The 27681-nt window shown below is 43.1% G+C and overlaps 1 protein-coding gene across 1 annotated transcript in view; it reads left to right on the forward strand.

The window, feature by feature from the left end:
* LRFN1 (leucine rich repeat and fibronectin type III domain containing 1) overlaps positions 1-27681 on the forward strand; it is a 196964-nt gene that overhangs the window by 123254 nt on the left and 46029 nt on the right. The gene's annotated exons all lie outside the window — the stretch shown is intronic.

Here is a 27681-nt window from a genome sequence, read left to right on the forward strand (position 1 = left end):
TGTCGCTGCTGCTTTGAGGATGCAGGTGCGGCTACAGCCCACACAATTCACAAAGACAGGAAAAAAAAGCAGAATTTTTTTATTGTTTGTGGAGCACACTTTGAGGGTTACACCACCCTTTAACAGACAGACACACGCTTGTCGCTGCTGCTTTAAGGATGCAGGTGCGGCTACAGCCCACACATTTCACAAAGACAGAAAAAAAAAGAAGAATTTTTTTATTGTTTGTGGAGCGCACTTTGAGGGTTACACCACCCTTTAACAGACAGACGCACGCTTGTCACTGCTGCTTTAAGGATGCAGGTGCGGCTACAGCCCACACATTTCACAAAGACAGAAAAAAAAAGAAGAATTTTTTTATTGTTTGTGGAGCGCACTTTGAGGGTTACACCACCCTTTAACAGACAGACGCACGCTTGTCGCTGCTGCTTTGAGGATGCAGGTGGAATCTAGACGGAATTTGGAACCGGGGACACACTACCTCCATCAATTGTCTAAATCACACTGCACTAATGGCGGATACCGGACGCACGTCTAACACCAACATAGCAGTCAAGGCCTCAGTTATACGTTTTGCTTCAGGATGACTGCTGTCGTACTTCATCCTCCTCGCTAAGGACTGTTGGAGGGTCAATTGTTTAGTAAAAGTAGTGGTGTTCCTACTTCCTCTCTGGGATGATGAACAACTCCCAGCAGCAGCAACAGCACTAGGAGGAAGTGGTTCTTGATCTTTCCCTATTTTATTTTTATCGGAGAAAGTTTGGTCCTCCATTTATGTTATATTGATATATACGTGCGGCTAAGGCGCACACAAACACAGAAAATATTTTTTTATTTTTGCTGGAGAGTAGTGCACTTTGTGGGTTACACCACCCTTTAAGAAATGAGCCAGCCGGCTCTTTACTTATGGGACACAGGCGCATGCTTGGCGCTGCTCCTTTGTTGATGCACGTGCGGCTACACTGCACACAATTCACAAACACAGAAAATATTTTTTTATTTTGTTTGGAGTGCCCTTTGGGGGTTACAGCACCCTTTAGCGGGCAAGCCAGCCGGCCCTTTACTTATGACACAGGCGCACGCTTGGCACTACTTTGGTGATGCACGTGCGGCTACTGCGCACACAATTCACAAACACAAAAAAATATTTTTTTTTATTTTGTTTGGAGTGCCCTTTGGGGGTTACAGCACCCTTTAACGGACAAGCCAGCCGGCCTTTTACTTATGGGACACAGGCGCACGCTTGGCACTACTTTGTTGCTGCATGTGCGGCTACTGCGCACACAATTCACAAACACAAAAAAAAATATTTTTTATTTTGTTTGGACTGGAGTGCCCTTTGGGGGTTACAGCACCCTTTAGCGGTCAATCCAGCCGGCCCTTTATTTATGGGACACAGGCGCACGCTTGGCACTACTTTGCTGATGCACGTGCGGCTACTGCGCACACAATTCACAAACACAAAAAAATATATATTTTTATTTTGTTTGGAGTGCCCTTTTGGGGTTACAGCACCCTTTAACGGACAAGCCAGCCGGCCTTTTACTTATGGGACACAGGCGCACGCTTGGCGCTGCTCCTTTGTTGATGCACGTGCAGCCACAGTGCACACAATTCACAAACACAGAAAAAATATTTTTTTTTTTAGCACTTGGGGGGAGCACCCCTGACGGACAGAGCACCCCCTGGACAACACTACAGCACCCCTTTAGGACTGGGACACTGCACAGGACTTTGGAGTGGACACAGCCCCTATGGACAACTGACTGCACAACACAGTCCAGCCAGCCCCTATGGACTTTGAAGTAGTGGACACAGCCCCTATGGACAACAGCAGCACAGCGCAGCACAGCACAACACTACACTGCACTACACTACACTACAACACTACAGTACACTACACAGCCCAGCCAGCCCTAACTCCCACCCTCCCTCTTCACTGTCCACAGCCGAGTGAGAAAATGGCGCCGACGCGGGTACCTTATATAGGATCCAAAACCCGCGAGACCCGGAAGGCGGGATGATGAAATTTTGCCTCGATTTCAGATCCGAGTCAGGCGGGAAAAGTCGAGCCTGACTCGGATCGGCCTTGGATCGGGGGGGCTCGGGGGGGATCGGATTTCAGAAATCCGAACCCGCTCACCCCTAATATATATATATATATATAGAGAGAGAGAGAGAGAGAGAGAGAGAGAGAGAGAGAGAGAGAGAGAGAGATTTAATATGTGTCGATCTGGCTAATAGTTTTGCCAGTGCCATAAGCTGTCACTTTATCATATGCCGGGAGTAGTCCGCACGCTGGCCGGCAAACGCTGTCTCCAGAGTGTCCGTCCGACAGCCGCATGTGTACCTCCCTCTACATAGACAGAGCGGTCACAGGGTAACCTGGGTAACCTGAAGACGCAACCTCCCCCCGGTGCACGGCCGCCCCCTACCGGCACTCTGTGTGCACTGCGGCTTTGGGGGATGCAGCAACAGGACAGAAGCTGCCGCGGAGTCTGCGGGGAACGTTGCTACACCACTATACAGCAGGTATTGTAACTGTAACAGCAGGTGCTTGGTGACGGTCACTGGTACTGTGCAGAGCCGGATTTAGAACTCATGGGGCCCTTGGCAAGATACCAGTTTGGGGCCCCCTCTCTCAAATAATCCATAGCACTATTCCTTGGCTGGAGTGCTGTGCGATCACGGTGCATGCGCAGTCTACCGATAACCGCTTAGCCCATAATTATTAATTATTTAATTTTAAATCAGATTGCCTACGCACTTGCACGATATTGTCCCCATTTTGGGCAAATCGTAACGATAAAACAGACATATCATACAGTGTGTTTGCCCAATTTGAACGGCCAATCACACGACATCGCATGCAGCGCCATTCATATTAATGTAGGACGGAACATGTGATCGTTCCGTCGTTCATTAAATCGTGTAGTGTGTACCGGCAATCATGTCCAGGATGAAGGCAAATCACCCTGAACATCAGCATGATTGCCGATCATTCAGGTGTGTACGCACCCTAATACAGTACCCTGCCTGGCTGGCTGCTGTGCTTCCCTGAGATCCAGGGCCTCTGCAGCTTTGCCTGTCCCTCTGGCCTTTGGGTGGTGCTGGTGGGCGGTAGCAAGCTTGGCAGTGGCACTGTGCAGAGCCTGATGTGCATGCTGGGGCTGGGACCTGGGGCGAGCTGCGGGCCCAGGGGCAAACGCAGGATTTTCCTGGGTGGATTTCTAAATACAAATAAATATATAAATAGAAATGTCCAAAGTATTAGACGACCAGCACTCCAAATGAATGCAAAAAATTAAGTTTTTATATCACCATAATGTTCATTCAAACAGCATATCAATACATAAAGCAGCGTCAGTTCACAAAAATGTGCAATAGTGCAAAGATGCAGAAGCATAAATGTGATACTAATCATGATGAGTGAACCATCGCTGTGGCATATGGAGTGTGTAGCCCGGCCCGACAGCTGTTTCGGCACCCTCAGGTACCTTCTTCCTGGGGCATAACGACACAACTGCTTGCCTGTATTCTTATACCCTCAGTGAGACACACCTGAATCTCCTAATGACGCTATCACCTAGCACTCACCTGTGCTGCTCGCATTCCCTGGAACCTCCGTGTGTTCAGATCGATGCGTCCAGCAGGGAACCCGGAAGTGACGTGTGCGTTCCAACGGAGCTTGTGTTCCACAGTCCGGAAGTCATTTTCTGGCTTAGCTGTCAATGCTTCATATTTTGCTACAGTATCAAAAATGAATAAATTCCACAATAGCCTATAGCCAATCATACCATATAAAGAGTACTTCAGTGCCTAGTGACAGCATCATATAGTTCTGGCTATGTCTCACAGAGGGTAAATATCATACTGTAAAATCACAAAAAATCACAAAAAGTGCTGAATAGACACAAAAAAAACATAGAAACAGAAGATATGTTATTAGATGTGACACTTCATAAAAAGCAACTAAGATTTAATTCTTCATTAAGCCCCAATGGTGATATGGAGCGTAAATCGTAAATCCAGCGACACTCATTCTGTAGTAGTTTTTTACCACGATCACCGCCCCCTAGTGAGCGGCGGTATGTGATCGATCGGCATCACTTTAAAATCTATGGCTATGACCCATCTCAACAAAAAGCCTAGCAACATGGGGAGTATTGCCATCTACCCCAAGGAATGCTTTACTTATAGAGGAGCAGTGTAACGCAATCCGCTCTTTAAGCATACGGACAGTCTTGCCCACATAAAGGCGGTTACACGGGCATTTTATTATGTACACGACAAATTTGCTCTCACAATTTAATCGATGGTGGATTTTGAATACTCGCTTAGATTGTGGATCTTTGAATTGTTCCCCAACGATCAAAAATCTGCAATTAATGCATCCTGAGCAGCGAAACACTCCATTCTTTAGGGATAGCCAGGTTTTTGGCCTTTTTATTCCAACATTCGTTCTTATAACCATATCTTTGATGTTACTGCTACGTCTGTAGCTAATCAATGGTAAATCTTTACAACTCTTAGCTAATGCTGGATCTGTTTGCACAATATGCCAGTGGCGAAAAATTGCACTTTTGATTATCTGTGAACTGACCGAAAAAGTGGTATTAAAACCAGTCGCTCTGGTTTAGCTTCACGTACATTGTTCTTACTGTCCAACAGCGTAGTTCTGTCAAGTTGCAGGCATTTATCAATTGCTTGATTAATCTCCCTTTGGTCATAGCCTCTCTCAATGAATTTTTTTGCCATCTGTTGGAGAGCCATTGGTAGCTCCTCACTATCGGAAGTTATTCGTGTCACACGTAATAGTTGTGAATACGGCAGACCCCTTTTAAGAGGTCTAGGATGGAAGCTATCTGCTGCCAATAACGTGTTTTTGTCCGTTGTCTTTGTATATACAGATGTCTTGATTTTATCACCAGTGATGTCGATCGTTACATCTAAATAGTTAATTACTGTCACATTAAATCTCAAAGTAAATCTAATAGTGCTTTCAATAGAGTTAAGATAATTTGTAAACTCAAGCAAGCTGTATTCCCCACCAGACCACACCATGAACACATCGTCGATATAACGAACATAAAACAAAATATGTTTAGCTAATGGATGTGACATAATGTATCTTTTCTCATATTCATGCATAAATAAATTTGCATACGCCGGGGCCATGTTAGAACCCATCGCGGTTCCCCGGCGTTGCAAGTAAAAGGTGTTATCAAATAAAAACTAATTCTTATGTAATATGATATTTATCAATAACATGACAAAATCGACTGGTGGTCCGTCAAAGAGCAGATTGCGTTACACTGCTCCTCTATATGTAAAGCATTCGTTGGGGTAGATGGCAATACTCCCCCTGTTGCTAGGCATTTTGTTGAGATGGGTCATAGCCTCTTAGATTTTAAAGTGATGCCGATCGATCACATACCGCCGCTCACTAGGGGCGGTGATCGTGGTAAAAAACTACTACAGAATGAGTGTCGCTGGATTTACGATTTACGCTCCACATCACCATTGGGGCTTAATGAAGAATTAAATCTTAGTTGCTTTTTATGAAGTGTCACATCTAATAACATATCTTCTGTTTCTATGTTTTTTTTGTGTCTATTCAGCACTTTTTGTGATTTTTTGTGATTTTACAGTATGATATTTACCCTCTGTGAGACATAGCCAAAACTATATGATGCTGTCACTAGGCACTGAAGTACTCTTTATATGGTATGATTGGCTATAGGCTATTGTGAAATGTATTCATTTTTGATACTGTAGCAAAATATGAAGCATTGACAACTAAGCCGGAAAATGACTTCCGGACTGTGGAACACAAGCTCCGTTGGAGCGCACGCGTCACTTCCGGGGCCCTGAACACACGGAGGTTCCAGGGAATGCGAGCAGCACAGGTGAGTGCTAGGTGATAGCGTCATTAGGAGATTCAGGTGTTTCTCACTGAGGGTATAAGAATACAGGCAAGCAGTTGTGTCGTTATGCGCCAGGAAGAAGGTACCTGAGGGTGTCGAAACAGCTGTCAGGCCGGGCTACACACTCCATATGCCACAGCGATGGTTCACTCATCATGATGAGTATCACATTTATGCTTCTGCATCTTTGCACTATTGCACATTTTTGGGAACTGACGCTGCTTTATGTATTGATATGCTGTTTGAATGAACATTATGGTGATATAAAAACTTCATTTTTTGCATTAATTTGGAGTGCTGGTCGTCTAATACTTTGGACATTTCTATTTATCTATTTGCTTTGACCGGGCACTCACGAAGAGAATATATATATATTGTGATACTTGGGGTTAATTAGCTCGGTAGACTGGGGTCAGTGGTGCAGTGAGTAGGTGCAGAATTAGAGTCCACACGTAGCATTCCAGTTAAATAAACGTAAGTGATGCTTTACTTCCAGCATGTGAAATCAGGAAACAGAAAAGTAATAAACAAACCTAGCCCTTGTTTAGGGCACTAGCTCACTTCTTGAACCCTCTCTACAGAAGCGGCTAATCTGCATGAAAGTCTCTCACAGTCTCTGAGATTTGTGGTCCTTCCTGCCACATGCAGGACTGGACACTGGTCTCCTGGCCTGGTATAGCTTTCTCAGCTTGTTGGCTGCTGCCTCTCAAGGACAGTGTCAGAGGTATATGGATCTGCGTGCCTCCTTGCAGGTATGATCCTGACCACCTGGTCTGCTTCACTCACACTGCAGCCCCACTTGGACTGTCTGGCTGTGTCCACCAGCAGCCTCACCTGGGCTCTGGTCATACGGGAGCCATTATACATCTTCCCACAATGCTTTTCTAGTCTGTGTTGGCGGATCTCCCCTGCCCCACAAAGAATCTGCTGCCTACCAGTGCCACCTCTGGTGATACTGCCACTATATATATATATATATATATATATATACACATATATTATATATATATACACATATATGCATACATACACACACATATATACTGCATATACATTTTTATATATATATATATATATATATATATATATATATATATATACGTAATATATAGCATACACACTAACACTTACAGATAAATAGTCTACACACACTAACACAAATACAAATGAACACATACATACACATTAACACATATACACAAAAACATACATAGTATACACACACTAACACATATACACAATAACTTACATAGACTAACACATACATACATATACACTAAAACAGTACACATACATAACATACTTACACTTAATGCAGCAGCTGTTGCAGGTACAGGACAGGTTGCTAATGGGGGTGGACACCTTGATTCATTAGGCCCCGCCCTTCACGACATAATGCCATGATTCGCGGTGATATGGGGTCCATTCCCATGGCGGTCAGGGGGGAATCGGTGCGTGGTCCGAAGCTAGTTGGAGCAGCTGGGGCTGGGCGGCAGACCCGGTGACCCTCCTCCTCCCCCCTGCTATGCACAGTCACTCTTAAGATGCCTACACACTTGGAGATATTTTACCCGATCTTGCCAATTCCGATGCATCGGAACGACAGGTCATGTAAAATATGCCCAAATCGTGGGTCCCCACTCACGATGCAATGCGCGTCCCCGCTGGTCGTACATCGCATCATCAGATCTGCCATGCTGTAGGGCAGATCTGACAATCTGGGACACAATGCACTGGAAAAAAGTCACGGATGCACAATGGATCGTTTGAAGATGGACCATAATGTGTGCAGAGCTGCCGGGGAGGTGTTTCAAGGGAAATCGAACACGATGTCGGATCGGTGTGTATGCACCTTAAGTCTGTGACAGTGCACTGTGCAGACAGCAGGACTCTCGGAAAATGTAGATGGGACCATGTGACGTCACGTGGTACTTGTGCACTGCTCCTCTGGGAGCATTTTGACCGACCGGACTTCTTGGGGTTCTTCCACTGGCCCCTTGGATCCCACTGGGCCCTAGGCGAGTGTGACTGTGTACACTGAGATAATTTATGTAGTGGCTGTAAGGCTGTTTCTCATCCTCCTCTTATCCGTGCTGGCAATCTTCTCCAAGGTGTACCGCTTATAGGCGAACTCTCAGAATATAGTCTGCGGCACCAGTCTAGCCTAAATAGTTTTCCTGGCATTTCACCTCCACCATTGATAGTTCATGATTGAATGTAGTGAATTGTGCTGGTGAGATCTACATTGTTACTGATACTGGTTTCATATATCGTTTACTATTACTGACCTTGGCTATTCTTTTGACTGCATTTTGTTTGCTGCCAGCCCTGACCTTGTAATACTTAAACATTATTCTGTCTGTCTCCAGCAATTGACATTGGTGTGCACTATTGTATTTGATCTTTTCTGTACCTGTGATTTATCTACAATTAGATATAAGTGATAGTCAGTGCTTTGTATGTATTTGCAGTACAGATCTCTGCATACATTCTCTGAGTGCTTTACTGTTATCCACTACAACTACATACTATTGCATAACAACTTGCCATATATTTGTCAATAGAGGCTACTACATTGTCATATAATGGTCATGTGTTCTTTTCTGCCTATGTTGACATGGGTCAGGCATATCTGAGAGCATCCATTAAGATCTGTTGTCCTATCTATGTACAGTATAAACCTCAATAATAGACTATAGTGATAAGCTTCTACTTCTAGAGTTGAAGTCCTGGTATTAAAGAAATGGCTGACATTGTCAAGTATTGAACATTTCCTGTAAAGAGGTTGGAGATCTGTTGCCTCCTCATTGTCCCTGTGATCTTGCTATGGTTTTAATTCCGGGATCCAATTTGCTTAAAGATAGATTGTTTGTCTACTCCAGAATCCAGATTTCGTTAAGGAGAGCCTCAGAAAAATGTTCATCAGGACATTCAAATCCCGTGGTGCTGGGTTATATTTTGTATTTAGAAAAGATGGAGGATTATACCTATGTGGTATGCAGTCAGGAAGCCGGCGGACATAATCCTGACAGCCGGCTTCCCGACTGCTTAATCCCGGCGAGGGTTGAATGACAGGCGTCTTAATCTAGGGATCGAAGGGACGCCGGGTGCCGAGCACGGATAGCCGTGCGGGGGGGAGGGTTAGGGTTAGGCACCCCCCCCCGGGGGACTTAGGTTCAGGCACTTAGAGGCTGGATTAGGGTTAGGCACTGGGGGGGGGGAGGTTAGGGTTAGGCACCCCTAAGGGAGGGTTAAGGGATAGAATTAGGTTAGTCAATACTTACCTTGGATGATCGAGATTTCCTCCTCTGCCGGGACGCCGCTGTCAGGATTCCAACCGCCGGGCATGGGTCCGGTGGTATATCATACCAATTCCTACCTATGTATGTACTAGAGAGGGTTGAAAAAGATAATGGCAAAAAAATAAGTTTCCTCTCCAAATGATTCCTTATCTTAGTAGACAGAGTGAAAAGTGATAAGAAAGTGATTAGGTGCCAGCCAATCAGCTCCCAACTGTCATTTTTCAAACACAGCCTGTGAGATGACAGTTGGGAGCTGATTGGCTGGCACCTTATCACTTTCTTATCACTTTTCATAGACCCCTAATTTTTTAGGGTACTACTACTTAGGGGTAAATTGACTAACCTCGAATGACATCGAATGCGGCAATATTGTCCGTGAACTCAATGGTGAGAACCGCAAAGGTAATTTAAGGTTACTTTCACGGTTCTCACCATTGAAGTCAATGGTGGGAACCATTCATTGGCTGAGAGGTGGAAGTCTCGCCTCTCTCAGCCAATGAGCACTCAGCACCAGGATTTCTATAGTGAAATCCCGCGGCTGAGCCGTCATTTGGGTAGTACTGTCCTTAGAGAACAGTACTAATGTCCACTGGTCCGCGTATTTTCGGTTTGTTTTTTTTTGCAAGCCCTATGGATGCCTACATGGAACGAAGAGGACGTGATCCACGCATAGGAGGAGGTGAGTGTTTTGTTTTTCAGGTACCCTATGGATTCTTACTGTGGAGAAGGGGACATGATACATAGGTGAGTATGTGAGATAGTGAGTGTGAGTGTGCATGTGTGTTTGCATGTACAGTAAGTTTTATTAAACTGTTATGTTCTGTGGTTTTTTGTATTTCTTTTGCTGTGGAACTACAGGTAAGAGCGGGCCCGTAATGCCCCGCATGCTGGTACTTGTGGTTCTCCAAGTACCAGCATCCCTATGGAGGCTCACTGGGACCTGTAGTTCCACAGCAAAAGACAATATTTTTACTACTATCAATTGCACCACACTACATAAAAAATCAACTCGGCACCCACCGCTCCAGGGGTGCCGGGGATAGCCCCAGGCTGTCAGCCTAGGCCTGGGGTGCCCTGGAGAGGAGGACTCCTTTATTCAGGGGGTCCCCAGCTCCCCAGGGATCCCCAACCTGGGCTGACTAGCGGTCAGGGGTAATGCTTTGGCTGGGGGCCCCGGTGAAAGGGTTTCCCTGGCTGTGGCACTACCCCCCCCCCCCCCCCCGCTAGAAAATGTATGGTGCTGGTTATGGAAATTACAGTTGACCCCTACGGTTTTTGTCCCCTGTATATTCAGAATCAGGACCAGATCATAGCCCAATGCTGGTTGCGCTAATTACACGGGACCCTTATGTCGTTTGTCCCCTGTATTTTGGCAACCAGGGCTCGCTATGAATAGCCTGGTGCTGGTTGTGCTTAATACAGGGGACCTCTACGTTGTTTGTCCCCTGTATTTAGCACAAGCAGTTCTGGGTCTCTAAAGTCCGGTACTGGTTGTTCTCTTGGGGGAGGGGCCACGCTGTTTTTTTTTTTTATTGTTACACAGGTTTTAATTTTTTTAAACACAGAAGCCCAGATCTCGCTGATCCATCCGTGCTTCTGTGTTTATTTTTTACACACGGATGCACGTATCACTGATCTCGCTGATCCATCCGTGCGTCTGTTCATTCGAGTTAGTCTAACTCGAACGATAAATATAAATTAATAATACAAATGATATCGAATGATTACACCATTGAACAACACGAATGACAGCAACTCGGCAGCTTAGTTAATTCGGACTATGTCATCCAGATTGATCTCGGATGAGATCGAATAGAAATCGGCACTTAAATTTACCCCTTACAGTCTAATTCATATCTGCAAGGGTGAAGAATTGTTTTATACTCATACTGGCCATTATGACTTAGGGCCCTATTTACTACAATCCGCATTTAGAATGCAGATTGTAGTGTGATATTTCTGACTGAGTTCACATTGCGAATACAGGCAATAATAACAGAATGTAATAATGACAGCGCAAACCAGTGAAATGCAGCCCCCAAGGGGAATGGAAGACTCTTCACAAAATCCTCAAAAAGTCACAATTATACAATAATATATTCCTCATAGATGGCACATAAACACATTTAATCACATGAACCAGTCCTTACATTAAATGTCTTTCCAACTGGATATAAATGTCCAAAAAATTTTTAAGGACATGTATTCTTCTCCATATAAGGGAGGGGAATTCAACTTCTCCAAATAATTCCTCAATGGCTCAATAAAAAAGAGAAATAGAGGACATAGGCCCTGATTCTTTTGCCAGATGCTTTATCAGAGCGCTCGCTCTGAATCAGGGCGTTTTTTTTTTAATGGAGCCGGCTTCCTGTCCGCTCGCTAAGCTGTGGGTGACCACCCACAGCTTTTGCGAGCGGACAGGTGATGGTCTCGATGGTCCCTACCATCGCAACCATCGGGCTTTCGACGAGACCCTTGTGGTAGGGTCTCGTTCCCGCCAGCCCCAGTGAGCTTCCTGCTCTAGATAGAGCAGGGAGCTCACCACTGACATCACTGATGATGTCAGTGGTGCCTCCCACAAATGGCAGGCGTTCCTTCCGGAACGCCTCCGTTTGTGTAGCCACCCCCCTGCCCGCCTCCAAAATGGGGCGAGCTGTCAATCACAATCGACAGCCGCCCCGTTTTGGTGCGAGACCCGTAGCGACGAAGCACCCGTCGCTGGCCGGGTCTCGCAAATGCTCACGCCGGAGGCAGCGCATGCGCAGGGGGCAAACATCGACTCGCTTGCGAGCGGGTCTGAATCAGCCACATAGTGCAATATAGCCAAAAAATTTAACAAATTTTATTTGACATAACACTCACATTTAATAAATAAAATCAGGCATATAGGGTCTCGTCGATTGTATTTATTAAATGCAAGTGTGATATCAAATAAAATGTGTAAAATTTTTTGGCTATATTGCACTATGGGCCTAATTCAGACCCGCTCGAGAGCGCTGAGCGCTATTTATTAACCAAAAATGTGGTGACCCACAGCTATACGAGTGTCCAGGAGGACGCTCCATTTTTATGGAGGGCGGCCCTCATTCAGACCGTGCACTCTGCTCAGAGCGTATGGCTCTGAATGAGGGCCAATGTTTTGTATCCAATAAAAACATCGGTACTTCCAATGTTTTCTTACGATGTCCCATCCCTACTGTGCCGCCCTGTACTGGCCACGCACCCAGACACAATATTGTGACATCACACGAGTGGGTGTGGCAGTTGACACCAAGACGTAGAGCACTGCCTGTAGCGTCCTGCAGGCTGCTGTTTCACCCTAGGAAAGGGCACTGCTCGCACAGCCCTAGTTACGGCCCCTCCATCTCTAATTCAGATGTACCCGAGACCCAAAATGGAAGCACTTTAAAGGGATTGTGGGACAAGGTGATTTGGGTTAAATGAAGGACTGTTCATCTATAGGTAAGGCAGGCAGTAAGCTCACCGCAGATATTATGAATTGATGCTTTCCTTCGGCTTTCTGTATCATTGAGATATATGGGTTATTTTTAGCCTTCATACTATACAGTAAACAGGCCACCGAAACCAAAATACACAATAAAGGTCAGATTCAATGAAGCTAAATGAGCACATGACTAGTTTATTTAAGGCTAAATATTGACTTCTATTTCCTAAATGATATTCCATTTTAGAATGCATCGCTGTAGATCCTGCTAACGCCCCCCTGAGAGAAGTCGGTAGAAAGCTTTTCTGCTTACGTCTCAAAGCCCTTTGCTCTCATGATGCTGTGTTTATACACAAGTTAATTGTACAGTCCCAAATAAAGAATACATTTCCTTTAACAGCTGTATACCATGCTCCATCGAACATTACATAGAGCTGGATGTTTAGACTGTAAAAGCCCATAGCTACAGGCAGTGACATGATTCCATTCACTGTCTACATGCACTTGCACACAGTATAGACAGACACGGTATGGACTGAATGACTATTCATGAGAACTGAGCCAGTCAGGCCAGTAGGATGAGACATCACTGAAGCTTGAGGCACTTTTTTCTTTTACATTCATGGATTGCGTTATTATGAAATGTAATCTCCGGACCCAAGGTACAACTGTTCACAAGACAGGGGGAAAACGAGCCGTTGGCTCGAGTCAGTCCAATTGCTTCCCCGGGCACTGGTAACTACATTTCCCAGCATGCCCAAGGAGCAGAGAATTGGAAAGTGGCATCGGAATGCGCCAATTGCAGTTGAGTATCGCAACATAGAAGTAGAAGATTTAGGCCAGATAGAAAGGAGGAGTTGACATTACCTGGGTGTAGGGATGGCTATCGCTGGGTTAACCATCGATGGTTCCATTGTGGTTAACCTCGATGGTGTGAAACTATCAGCTGGGAACCATTGATTGTTTCATTCACCAATGGTCATCCCTGTTTTATTACTTGCCGGGAAGTGGGTCGGGCTTCTCGGGTTGTGTCGGGGGTGGAGCTAGGGTCCATCTCCAGCACATGGTGAAAAAAATACATTACGGGGTTTTATACCATCGATTGAAGAGAACCATTGGATTTCCACCATCGATGGCAAAACCATCAACCATCGGTGGTTAACCGGCGGGAAGCACTACACTAAGGGCTTGATTCAGCAAGGAGCGCAGTTACTTATACACAGGTGATCTTCCGATAGTTGCGCACTGCGTATGCATCACAATGCACATGCATCGCAATGCGTGAGCGCAAACTAGCCACTGCGATCGAGATTATGATTGCAGAGACTACACAGACCCATGGCAGTGCCTATTGTGGGTGGTAACGGGGGGTGGTCTAACGAATGCAGGCGTGTCAGTGCGTTTGAACGCTGTTACAGGGGCGTGCATGAATTATACACTGCGAACCCATACGCAGCCTGAGCACTGACTGCGTGCAGGAAGTTTAGCAATTCCTGAGTGAGGTCAGGTCAATCACTATATTGCGTATTGGTCCAATGGTACTCGATTGTACCAATATTTTTGCAATCTTGCTAAGTATTATGGATGTGAGTAAAGGGAAGGGGGCGGGCGTCTGAGTATTGTGCTGCGGAGGCATTGCGATCGCATTAATTCGCATATTTTGACAGTGGCCGGGTGCGTACGTCTTAGCACTTGCGTTCCATGCTGAATAAGGCCCTAGAAGCAATAGAGTTGCTATCAGAATAAGTACTGCGGAAAAGGATGCTACGGGAAGAGACAAAGGGCCTGATTCAGAGCCGCTTGTAAGCGGCCGCTCGTTCGTTCTGACCAATGTTCGCTCATCTGCTCATGCGTACGGATTGTAATACGCATGCGCAAACCAGTCAGTGCGGCCGAAAATGATTTGTTCGCTATATAGCGAATGCCTGCTACTTTGAGTGACAGGATGAGGCATATGTGGGTGGTAACAGGGGAAAGGGCTTGAAAACGGGGAGTGGAGATCAGAACGCAGGCGTGCTTAAAGGTCAAAACGGGCGTTTTAAGGGTGTGCATAATTAAAACAGCAGCGTCATTGACCACGTCACCTGGTTGTTTTATAGTCAGAACTGCTCGCAATATAGTGGTAGGAAAAACCAACCACAAGAATAGTGAGCAGTTCATACGCTGGTCGATGTACTCGATTAATCTAATAAATAGCGGACATGACGTATGGTGCGAGCGGCCAGGGGGCGTATTTTTCAAAATTACAACCGCAAGTTTTGCTCGCTCGTTCAAACTTAGAGGCGTGAACAGACCGCAGTGAGCGAACGGTTCATTTGAATAGCCACCCCTTGTTTTGGAACGAACGACCGCAAATAGCGAGCGGCTCTGAATCAGGCCCAAAGTCAGACAAGGCAATGCCAATACTGAGAGAATGAATGCACCGGCTGTACTCCCAGCTTCCAAGAAAGGTCTGCATTGAAAAGCATGGGGAAACCTATTTAAGAAGAGTCCTCTTATCACTATCGCCATTTCACAATGGTGATTTCAGGGGTAGCCTATAAGAAAAATGGAACTGAAAGCCCAAGTCTGTGTCTCCATTATCACTGTGCATGTGTGTACCTGTACTGGCAAACCCGGGTCACGCATGCACAGATCACTCGGCTGCCTGCGCAACGTTTAATAAGCGCGATAAGCACTTATTGCTAAAGATACCCATGTGTAACATGCATAGATGTACCTGTGCCGCTGTAAAGTAGCCCGGGCAATTCTATTCAGATACTGTAGAAGTCACATATATACACTATGCTGTTTTCCCTAGTTACACTAATGCAGGGTGCAAGTATTAAAAATTATTTATGCAATATAACTATATACAGTTCCTAAAAGCTTTGTGATACCAAAGTGTTATCATAGTGATTAAACAATAAAATACCTGTTACACTGAGCCCCACACAAGGAACTGCTAATTACTTTGATGTGAATCACTGCCTCCATTTGGCAAGCGCCCATATCACCTTGCGCTCTTGAACCTGCTAATGTTGGAACCCTACAGAGCAACAGATGTTTTCTGGAACCTCCAGAATCACACACACTGCAGATGGAATCATGTAGATAATAGTTGCATTGTGTATTGTGCCAGTGACACTGCATTGCTTTGACACTTAGATTTTCCGATTACACCCTTCCACCCCGCGTTCCTGACCATGACAGCAGCACAGTCTCGAACAGCCTGCTTGTCCCTTTTGAGGTCTAATCAAAGTGAAAAGTCCACGCTTATTCTGTCCAAGTATGTCATTGCGATTCAGGCTCACGTTCCCTATCCTAGGGCAGCTGACAGATCTCTCCCGGGAACAGAAGAAAACAGTGTGTCACCTCCTGTAACCCATCATAAACATGTCACCCAGCCTCTGGGGGAAAAAGGAAAACTCAGGGGGACTAATTCTCTGCAGCTCAAGCAAAACTTTATTAAAATCTTAAGGGTGTTTGCTCTACTTCATCAAGTATTAAATGTTTGTGCATCTAATTTCAAACAGAAGGTGTTTTATTCATCATGAGTATACACTCTCCAGGTATACAGTACACCAGTAAATAAGAAACAATTGCTTCCTCAGTTCTGGTCTCAGGTCACCGACAAAGGGAATAATTTGCTACCAATGTGCAATCTCTCTAAAAAAAAAAAAAAAAAGAAAACTTGACACACAATCATCTCCATTTTAGCTCAATGAAAGCAAAGTCTGAAGCCGGCCATACACGGTGCGATTTTATGTTGGTAAGATGTGTTGTACGATTGCCCTTGAAATTCTCCATACGATATGGTCAAATGGTGTACGATTGATTGTTACGATCATACGATAAGATGCATACATGTGTATCACATTGTACACAATAGATCGTAATCTTGCGGTTTTGCAGTAAGATCTATGATCCAGCTATACGACTGTGGGAACGCGCATCAGCATCGTAAATACACAGAATCAACACACGATGCACACGATTGATCGTTACGGTTGATCGAAATCGTCCACATCGTACAAAAAATCGCACCGTGTATGGGCTGCTTTAGTAGTTACTACTATGGGCTACAGTTTTTTTTTTTTAGATCCTCAATGTGTCTGCTGTTAATTGTTAGCAAGAATCATTCTTGGCGAGGGACTGTAAAAACGCAACCTGAGAATTGTACACCAGTGAGAAGCCTGGCACGCATATTGCCTAAGCTACTGTGAGATTAAATATTGCATGCCATTCAGTGTGAAAAAATAATTATTCATTATTTCCTGCAATCCAGCAGAATTGTTTTTTTCATAACGTAACTCTAATGAACCACTACATCAAAATGCTTCTTGCTTTACATAAATGATTACAGCTACAGTGAATTAATATGCATTGCAAAGTTCAAGGAACTTTTTAGAACTAAACATATTTGAGCCAGAGCTGTGATTGTAGTGTGATTTGTTCTAATTTTGGTTTGCTGTGCACATCAGACAGCAGTTTCACACAGAAATGTTTTTTTCCTTTAATAAGAAAGTTAACTACAACGGCGTCCTTCTAAAACTCATAGGGGTATATGTACTAAAGTGTAGTTGTTTCCCAAAGCAACCAATCAGCTTCTACTTATCACTTATCTAGCACCTTCTAGAAAATAATAGCTTGAATTTGATTGGTTGCTATGGCCAACAACTCCACTTCTATAGACCTGCACTTTAGTAAAATTTACTCCATAATCTTTTTTTCAAAATCTCACTGGAGGCTAAAAATATATGGCTGACAAATGCACAGACGCTGGGCCACAGCTTTTTGTTTTTTGTTATATACAGAAAACAATTGACTTGGGCGCTAATCTAGCTTTATTAAATTCTATATTTGTTCTATTATTTAACTATATCCACAGAATAAATTCTGAAATTAACATACCAGCTGCTAGTCCACAATATCAGGGTGTGTGTACACCCAAAAGAAGATAAACCACAAACTACAGATGGGACTGCGCTTGTTTATAGAGCCCAGTTGCGAGATGGCAGAAAATTAAGATAGCAGTCGGGTTTCCCAATAACATTAATTTAATTACAAAGTACAAGTTAAAATATACATATATCACAATACACTTCAATAAATATCTTTAGAAGTATTTATATTACTAAGATCACAATATGGATAAATCGATCTATGTACTTGCATTCAATATATTGAATAAGAACATTCCCGAAAAAAAATCCAGCTGATGGAACAATTAGATATTGCTGATAATTAAGTGGTGTTCCACTTGCATATTTAAATGTGGAAAGTATCCCGTACAGAAAGTTCTGTGGAAATCACACATGCATAAACAGTTCCAAATAGGCAAAAGATGTAAGTATTTGTTGTATAAAGTTCTTGATGTCACATGCGATAGCCGCACTTGGTATACCTGAACCACGGGGTTGCTCTGGGAGTTAGCCTAAAGCTGGCCACACACTAGACCAACTTACATCCAATCATCCAACTAGTTGATTGGTTGGAATGAAAATCTTTTAAGGTATGAAAGCAAATGACAATCAGCAAGTTGCTCCCAAACTCCGGAAAATGGACAAAAACTATTGTTTGAACAAATTGTTTAGATCAAACATTAAACAAACTTGTAAACGAAGAAAAAGTTGTAATGATACCGCACCAACATAAATTGATTAAATATAATTATTTCATTCAAGTACTTATGTTATTATCATAGAAAATAAATAGATTGTCTTGTTACTGTGATACTCCTCTCAGATTTATCAGCAAAACACCTAGGTAGATGAATATAAATGGAGGTGCCACTGGACCTTCTCACAAAAATATCATAAATCACTTAAAAAAGAAAAAGAGTGAGAAAAAAGAGGTCTGGTGCACTAATCACAGTTTCAGAGAATACTCTAATGGCATTCTATGAAAAAATATATGGAATAATAAAATATAGCTTTTATTAATTATTTTAAAAGTATAGTGTACAGGTATATAAGGCGAAATATTAAAATGATCTGTATAGAACAGATTCTGAAAAAATTCTTCCTTAATAAGAAGAAAGAAAGAAGATCTAACCTCTGTCCTATGGGAAGAAGGAATTCTTACTGGTATAGAAGATGAAAAAGCCTTGGAAATATTAGAAGAATTATTGGAAGACAATCATAATATAGAAACAACTATAAACAGAGATAAATCCCTGAAGAAACAGTCAACCTTTTTTCCTAATCCCCAGATTTGCCCACAAGTCAAAACTTATACTGATCTAGTTTCCAAAGATCTGGATAATTTATATAATCAGAGAAACTGTTTCTTCAAAAACAACCTTTCAAAACAAGAACAACAAGCCTTATATGAAATAGAGAAATGGGAAGATATAGAAATTAAACCCTCAGACAAAGGAGGCAATGTAGTCCTGTGGAAGGAACAGGATTACATAGATGAGGTTAACAGACAACTTAATGATGCGAAGTGCTACAAAATTCTGATATTTATTCCTACAGCTAATTTTCTGTGTCAATATAAAAACATGGTCCAGGAAGGAGTAATCAAGGAGTAATTACGAAAAATGAAAGGGACTATTTATGGGTGGAACACCCAAAAGTACCAACTTTCTATGCCCTACCCAAGGTTCACAAGAACCTTCAACAACCCCCTGGTAGACCGATTGTTTCAGGAATTAATGGATTAATGGAAAAGGCTAGCATTTTCGTGGATAAACATCTTCGCAGGTTTGTTTTGGAACTACCATCCTAGACGAGGGACACCCTAGATATTTTGGGAAAAATTCATAACATCACAGTAACCAGCAACACATGGCTGTGTACATGTGACGTGGAATCATTGTACACAAGTATAGGCCATGAGGATGGAATGAAAGCAATAAGGTATTTTTTGAATATGGCAGAACCTAATGATTTCAATAAATTCATCCTCCAACTTCTCAATTTCATCCTGACAAAAAATTATTTCACCTTTAACAAGAGATTTTATCTCCAAACCCGGGGTACAGCGATGGACATATGCTAACCTGTACCTCGGGTGTTGGGAGAAGGAAACAGTATTTTCTGAGGAAAATGATCAATATACAGAACATGTAGTCGCCTGGTACAGATATATCGATGACATTTTGATAATATGGGAAGGTGAGAAAGAAGAACTTGTAGAATTCATCAAGAGACTCAATCATAACAACATCAACTTAAAATTGACTAGTGAAATGAATCAGAAAGAAATAACATTCTTTGATCTGATGATCAAAGTCTCAAATGAGAATAAGATCACCACAGACATGTACCGAAAAACAACAGTGACTAATAGTATCCTCCATGCTAATAGCTCCCATCTTCCAACGACTATTAGAGGAATACCTAGGGGAGAATTTTTGAGAACAAGGAGGAACTGTTCAGAATTGGACACTTTTGAGAAAAGATCTGGGGAACTCACAAATAGATTAAGAGCACGAGGATATAATAAAAAAACCATTAAATTTGGCTACAATCAAGCCAGAAGAAAAGATAGAGAAACCCTAATTTTTCCTCCCAAAAGAGATAAGAAGGAGGGGGATGATATAGTTAGATTTACGAGTACCTACTGTAACCAATGGAAACAAATCAGAGGTATCTTACAAAAACATTGGGGAATCCTTACTTTGGACAAAGATCTGGAGAAGATTTTAGGAGATAAGATCAAAGTCAGTTGGAGAAAATCTGATAACCTGAAAAAGAAATTGGTACATAGCCATTTCAAAAGACAAGCAAACATTAATTCCACTAAGATCAGGGGATGTTTCAAATGTGGCGAATGTAGGACATGTACTTACATAGAACCCAAGAAGAAAATTAAAGACAGATACGGGAGAGACATAGTTATCAAAGAATATATTAGTTGCAAAACTTTAGGAGTCATATACTGCCTCTCCTGTACATGTGGACTACACTATATTGGAATGATTAAGAGACAACTAAGATAAAGGGTTTCAGAACATGTCAGGAATGTGAAAAATGCCAGAACAGATCACATAAATTTTAAACCACTGACGAGTGTAGCAAGACATTTTTTGAAAAAACATAATGGGGATCCTACACACTTGAAAGCTTTTGGGATAGAGAAAATAAAGTTAGGAATAAGAGGAGGAGATATCAATAAAGAACTTCTTAAAAGAGAATCTAGAATGATATTCCTTATGAATAGTCTCGAACCGAATGGGATGAATTAAAATATTCAATATGGTGCTTTCTTATGATTCAAACTACAATTCAGATGTACTAAGGGAAACAATAAATATTCCTAATCCATTTATCTCCTTTTTGCATTGTTAAATAATGATATTTGGCTATATTTTAATGAGCTGATGTGTAGAAATATAGAAGATATTAAAATTTACGTAATATTAATTTTTATTATACGATGTGTAATACATAATATAGGTACATGAATGACATACTATTGCATACGAGAATATAATAACAATTAAAACATAAATCATGCCCCATATGAATTCCTAGGATTTATGGAACTAATAATCATTAGTTTTATTTTTGTTATCACTATTTAGAATAATCCAATATTATTAATTTCATTACACTTTTTTAATTTATTCGCTATTTATTAATGTATAATTTTATTCACAGTATTCATTATGTTTATTCCTATATAGGACCTAATGTTATTAATAAATCACTTACCCATTTATTTACACTACGAATATCAATTATAATAGCACACCTTAATAAAAATTGTGGATTTATTATTTCACACTTTATTTTTATTTTTGGTTCTCATTAACAGTATAGTTAGTTTGTAGTCACATATGGATGAATGATCCCATCGATTATCAACACTTCCTCACTATTTATTAAAATAGCTTTTTCCCCGCGCCAGTAAATGTGCCCTCGCTCGCGGGAACACACTGTTTCCGCGAGAAGTGTGGAAACAGTGTGTTTTTCTGACGCGCGCGAGGCTGACAAGGGCGGCTTCGTGCAGCTGTTACCTCGTACCTACATGAGGTGCGAGGTAAAGCATGACAGCGGGGGACTCGCGCGCGGGGTCTCGTGGACACCTGCGCGTGGAGTCCCCATTAATTGACTCACCACCAGCGCAACAATTAGTTGCGGGTAAACCCCGCGGCTAATTGTATATACCCCTAAGTGTCCACCGGGGTCTTTTATAAACACCTTGTGTTATCCTGAGCACTTGCTGCGTTTCCTTAATAAAGTCCGTATTTGGCACAACACTCCAGTGTCTTTAGCTCAGGTCCAAAAGTGCTGTAAACAGGGGGTCCTCTGACCGGTTTTGCCCCAACATATAGGGCTTTATCACAGAGTAGTGATAGTCGGAACTTGCTGTTCTTTTATATCAGCATCAGAAAACTGATTGGGGCAAAATGTAGCAGCCCACAAAATAGTTAGTATATAATAAAGAATAATAAAGATGAACAAAGGAGTCATGGTCTATCTGTATCCCCAATTTCCACTTCAATAAATCTTAGTCCCTATTTAAGATCAATACACAATAGGTCAAAATGATTCCATTGCCGGTTAGATCCTAAAGCACCTATCATGTTACCTATATATGATCACATATTTGTAGATTGGTATATAGGAATATAATTAAGGAATGGAGATGATAGCCCATGACCCCAATTACTAACTCAAAATTCTATCAGCTAACCTTAAGAGAAAGATTCAAAATCAATATTCTCATTGAGACCACTAGGAAAGAGGGAATGTAGCCAAAAGATCCAAAATGCTTCCTGAGAGCATAACTGTTTGTATCTATCACCTCCTCTGAATGTTTTTCTGATAGTTCTAACTCCAGTAATCCTAAGGCCTTCAGGATTGCTATTATGATCATTAAAAAAATGACGAGAGACACTATGTTGTTGGAATTTATTTATAATGTTCAGACGATGTTCTCTGAACCTAGTCTTTAATGTGCGGGTCGTTCTGCCCACGTAGTGCAGGCCACAAGGGCACTGCAGTACGTAAACACAATAACTCGTGTCACAATTTATGAAATCTGTTATAGGGAAGCTTTCTTCATCATAATTGGAGATCACTTTGTCTACCTTGTTAGATATAAATTTACAGGTAATACATCTGCCTTTACCACATTGGAAGCACCCCTTAATCATACGTGTATTTTTCAACCAAATGCCTTGAGTGGATTGTGGAATTTTTCTCAGACCACTTGGGGCCAAGTGTGACTTGAGATTCCTATTCTTCCTAAATACTATTTTAGCTTGAGTCTTCATAACATCATTCAAGATGGCATCTTGCCTTAAGATGTTGAAATTTGAAGTATCTTCCTAATTTGTGAGGATTTGTTGTTGAACTTGGATACAAAACAGATACTGGACTCTGTAGGATATTCATTACTAATCCAAATAGAACTTCTTGGTACCAACAGGTCATTTCTATCTCTACTTAGGCTATTAGTATAGGCTTTGTCCAATAAATCTATTGGATATCCTCGAGAAGCAAAATCATTGTACATAATTTTTGCTTGTTCCTCAAAGTTATCAACAGAGAAACAATTCAGTCGAATTCTGTTGAATTGACTCTGTGGTATGATCCTAACCCATGGTTTGTAATGACCACTTGAATAGTGCAGAAACTTGTTAGTATCTACAGTTTTCTTAAAATTCTTAGCAGATATTTTTGAACCCTCCGAGAAGATGGTTAGATCCAAAAAATCAACCGAAAAGTGATTAAGAGTGAAAATTTTAAATTCCAATTATTATTATTTAAATTTGTAACAACATCTAGTGCTTGATGTTCATCTCCATCCCAAATAATAAACAGATCATCTATATAACAGCCATAAAACACCAGGTTCGCTCTAAAAGGGCCGTTCCATATGAACTCCACCTCGAGTTTCCCCATATATAAATTGGCGAAACTCGGTGCGAACCTGGTGCCCATGGCCGTTCCCACCACCTGTAAATAGAACACTTCTTCAAACATAAAATAATTGTGCACTAAAATTAAAGTGATAGAATCTAACAAAAATGTCTAAGGCCCTGAGACATCTCAGTGTCATTTTCCAAATAGTGTGCAGTAGCTCACACACCCAGATCATGTGGAGGCTAAAAATATATGGCTGACAAATGCACAGACGCTGGGCCACAGCTTTTTTTTTTTTTTCATATTTTTATGGAATTGTCATTTTAACAACAGTAAATAATTTCAAACATCCTAAGTACTAATATAGACCTTATACTCTGTATGGTGATGGTTGGGTAGGACTGCGCTCTGCTGTGTGGGCAGATGTGATGTTAGTGGGCTTAAAGGTGTGCTATATGAGTGAGTGGGGTGCTGCACTTCCAGATCGCAGGCGTAGCGGGTCCTGCATAAAATTGGATAGAGATGGTGGGGTACGGAAGGTGCACTCGCCCTGTGGGTGCAATGATGATGGGGGAGTGTTGGACTGTGTATGTGGTTGCTAGTGTGTGTGGTGTGAATGAGTGGGGAGGGGTGGACCAATGGAATGTTAGAGGTGGACACAAGGTGGGAGTAAATGGTTTTATTGGAGTAGTCACAGTGCTTCTCCTATATAGTCCCGGGCAACAAGGTGGGTGTGGTGTTGGGTGAGAGAGGTGGGGGGGAGAGACTGGGGAGGTGGGTCGACCCTTTCAGGGGGATCCTTTCTATGCGGTTCAACAGACCGGAACGTTACCCCTGCTGGACACTATGGTCGACAGTCTTGGGAATCTCGGTGGGTGAGGGGGGAGAGCGAGAGGGGTGTGGTTCGTGGGTGTAGTACACCTGGCGGCGTCCCGCGTATGAATGAAAAGTCTCGAAGTCTTGTACCTACCGGTAGGTAAGGCCTGAGGTCAGTAGGCCATAGGGGTGTTGCGTTGCTGCAGTTCCTTGTTGACTGATTGAAGCTGCTGCGGTGGTAAAGATGAGTAGCTGTTGTTCAAGAGGATCTATTTTGCAGCGGTCAGCGACCGGGTGGTGCTGGTGGTTGTGAATGCAGCAGTGGGGCTGAGTTGCTTGTGGGAGCTGCCACTGGTGCCGGGTCACTGGGGTGGGTCCCCCTGTGAGAGCCAGGGGTGCGGTGTGGGTCACCCTTCTGGCAGGTAGATGGACTGCCCGGGATGGGCTTGATATGTGATGATCTGTGGTCTGTATGGTTAGGGTGGAGGCACTATAGCAAAAGTTTGTAAGGGCCCCTATGTACCACACAATAGTAAAGAACTGACAAAATGTTGACTTGTTCAATATGTCAAAACTATGAAAGTTGATAGGATGGTGGTGACACTCATATTGTAGCCTAACCCCAATTGCACCCTTACCCTAATTTCATGTGTCCCCTCCCCCAAGAAGTTGTCCTCTCAAAAGTTTGGACATTTCAAGACTTTTGCTTTACAACTTTTTTGGGTTCTTTTTAAAAAAGTGCTCTTTGGTGAAATGATATTACAGGATAACATGTCCTAATTCAAGACAGGGTGCAGCCAGACAAAATATTGTTAATTGCCTTATCGGGTGACAAGAAAGGTAGTTATAAGTCAACAGTTACACTGCCGACAGTGTAATGTTGACCACACAATGCCGACACAGTAGTTATGTGATTTAAAGCATTTTTACTGTGTCTACATTATACCTTTAAACATAATGGTAAAGCTTCATGTTTAAATTTATAATGCCGACCCTGTTAAAATGCTTTAAATCACATGACAACTGCGCTGTCATTGTGACTGTCAACATCATAACTGTTGACGATTCATACCGATCCCGGTGACAATTACCTTCTGCGGCGGGAATCTTTTCTACAGTAGCCTCATGCTGCCTTGGCCATGACAACATGTTTTTAAAGCTACAACAGTTCTGTCTATTCAGGATAGATATCGCACTTGTGTCCTTGGGCATGAATTGAAAAAAATACTATAATATATAGAGAACTCAAAAGACAATATGGGAAATGTTCCTTACTGATGTAGGATTAGGGTTCTTCAGGAGCTGCCACCTTCTTGGCTCTTAGGGCGGTTCTCCACCTACTGACATTTGCTACGTTTTAGGGAAACCCCTCTATGTGCCCCTACTAGGGCTGTGCCCCCGTGGCACACCCACCATTGTCATAATCTAATTACTGTACTATATGTACTGCCAGTAATAACAGAAGGGGGAAAAGTTGTCCATGAAGGTATTGGAAAATAGGTTGAAAATGAGTATATATAAAGTGGCTTCTGAGTAGACAGGGGTCAGATGTACAGTTGCTTGTATTCACACTGAGCGTGCCCCAGAACCGAACATATGCAAGAATGGGCGATGGCAGTGTTGTACGCAATACAGTTGCATTTACATTGTGACTGACGGAGGGTAACCGGGCTGTAACGGAGCATGCTCACGCTGGCAATATTCAGTGAGTGCACATTGATGGCAATTTGGGAGGGATGTAGTCGGCGTCCCAGCGTGCGGGATGCCCACGGTCTAAATATGGCGCCAAAATCCCATCAGGTCACGGCTCCGGCACTAGTATCCCGACCGTCAGCATCTCGAAGGTAAGTATCGGGGTGTTGGGCAAGGTTAGCATTAGGTAGCAGGGTTAGGGTTAGGCATCAGGGGGAGGGCTAGGGTTAGGCATTGGGGACGGAGTGTTAGGATTAGGGTGTGGGAAGGGGGAGGTTAGGTTTAGACACTAGAGAGGGGGGGTTAGGTTTAGCCACTGGGGAGGAGGGTTAGGTTTAGGGTGCGGGGAAGGGGAGGCTAGGTTTAGGCACTAGGGAGGGGGGGTTAGGTTTAGGAATCAGGGAGGGAGAAGTAAGGGTAGGGGTAAGGAAAATACTTACCAGCCGTTCTTATGGGTGTCGGGATGCCACTATCGGTACCATACCCATTATATTTTGTACCAGGATAAGGCTCATACAACTGCACACTAATAATGTGGAATGTATGCCTATAAGCTTTTCAGCCAAGTAATGTGTATAACCTTGCATAAGCAATTATGGGCAGATTCAGAGATGCAGAGCCGGCCCTAGGCATAGGCATAATAAGCAAATGCCTAGGGGCGACTGGAATGCCTAGGGGCATTCCAGGGCTCTGCAGCAGTCAGGGGCGGATGGCCGTAGACTTCACCAGGTAGCTTCCCGATGGGCCGACATACCAGTGGGGCCGCCTGCCTGCTTGATCGGCCGGGTGACTTTTTTTTTTTTCTCTTATATGCGGCCCAGGTCACGCCCTCTCTTCTTGAATGACAAGCAGCTTGTCAGAGTAAACAGTGGTCCGCGAGCTAGCTCCTCGTAAATCACGTGGCTAAGTGCAGGAGAGCTGCTGCTGCAGGCAGTGCAGACACTGCAGAGTGAAGCAGATGCCCCACCAACCTGGAGCTGTTCTTATCACTGAAGTGAGTTGAGTAATGTACTACTACTGGAGTTTGGGGAGGAGATCCAAACTGGGGCAGTAGTGGGCTGAGCGGGGTGCAGGCTATGCCAGGCTAGTGTGCTTATTCTGTGATCACCTTAGGTCAAGAGCAGCGTGTGCTGAGCCCTGATTGGTGGAGACCAGCACATGCTGCTCTGACTTGAGCAGGGGGCGGGGCTACACCTGCTTGTTGAACTTTCTGCCTTGGCATCATGGAGGAGGAGAGTGAAGTTGCTACTTGAGTTGAGAGGTAACCCAGCCCATCTTTATATCCATTTCATATATGTGACCTTGCCTGCATATGTGTGTGTGTGTCTCTATTTGTATCCCTGTGTACAGTATGTGTCTCTGTTGTATGCAGGGCCGGACTGGAACTAAAAATAGGCCCTGGCATTTAAAGAGCAAGCAGGCCCAACTCGCGACAGCATCTGGCTCCTGGCATAGACTCCTCCCCTTACTATTCCTGGCCCCTCCCACTTCTTAGTCTATGCTCTTACAAATATAATTAATATTAGAACAACATACAAGTACACATCATTCTCTATTTTAAAAATTTAATACCTACAACAGCGCTCGTCCGGCAATGGATTCAAACATGTGCCATAGTCAGACGTTACTGGTGTAGGTCACACACTGAGAAAAGGGAAGGCATTTTAGTAAATGACCAATCCCTAGCTTAGTAG

The sequence above is a fragment of the Taudactylus pleione genome, unplaced genomic scaffold, assembly GCF_031769625.1.
Source record: "Taudactylus pleione unplaced genomic scaffold, aTauple2 ptg000199l, whole genome shotgun sequence".
Lineage (NCBI taxonomy): Eukaryota > Metazoa > Chordata > Amphibia > Anura > Myobatrachidae > Taudactylus > Taudactylus pleione.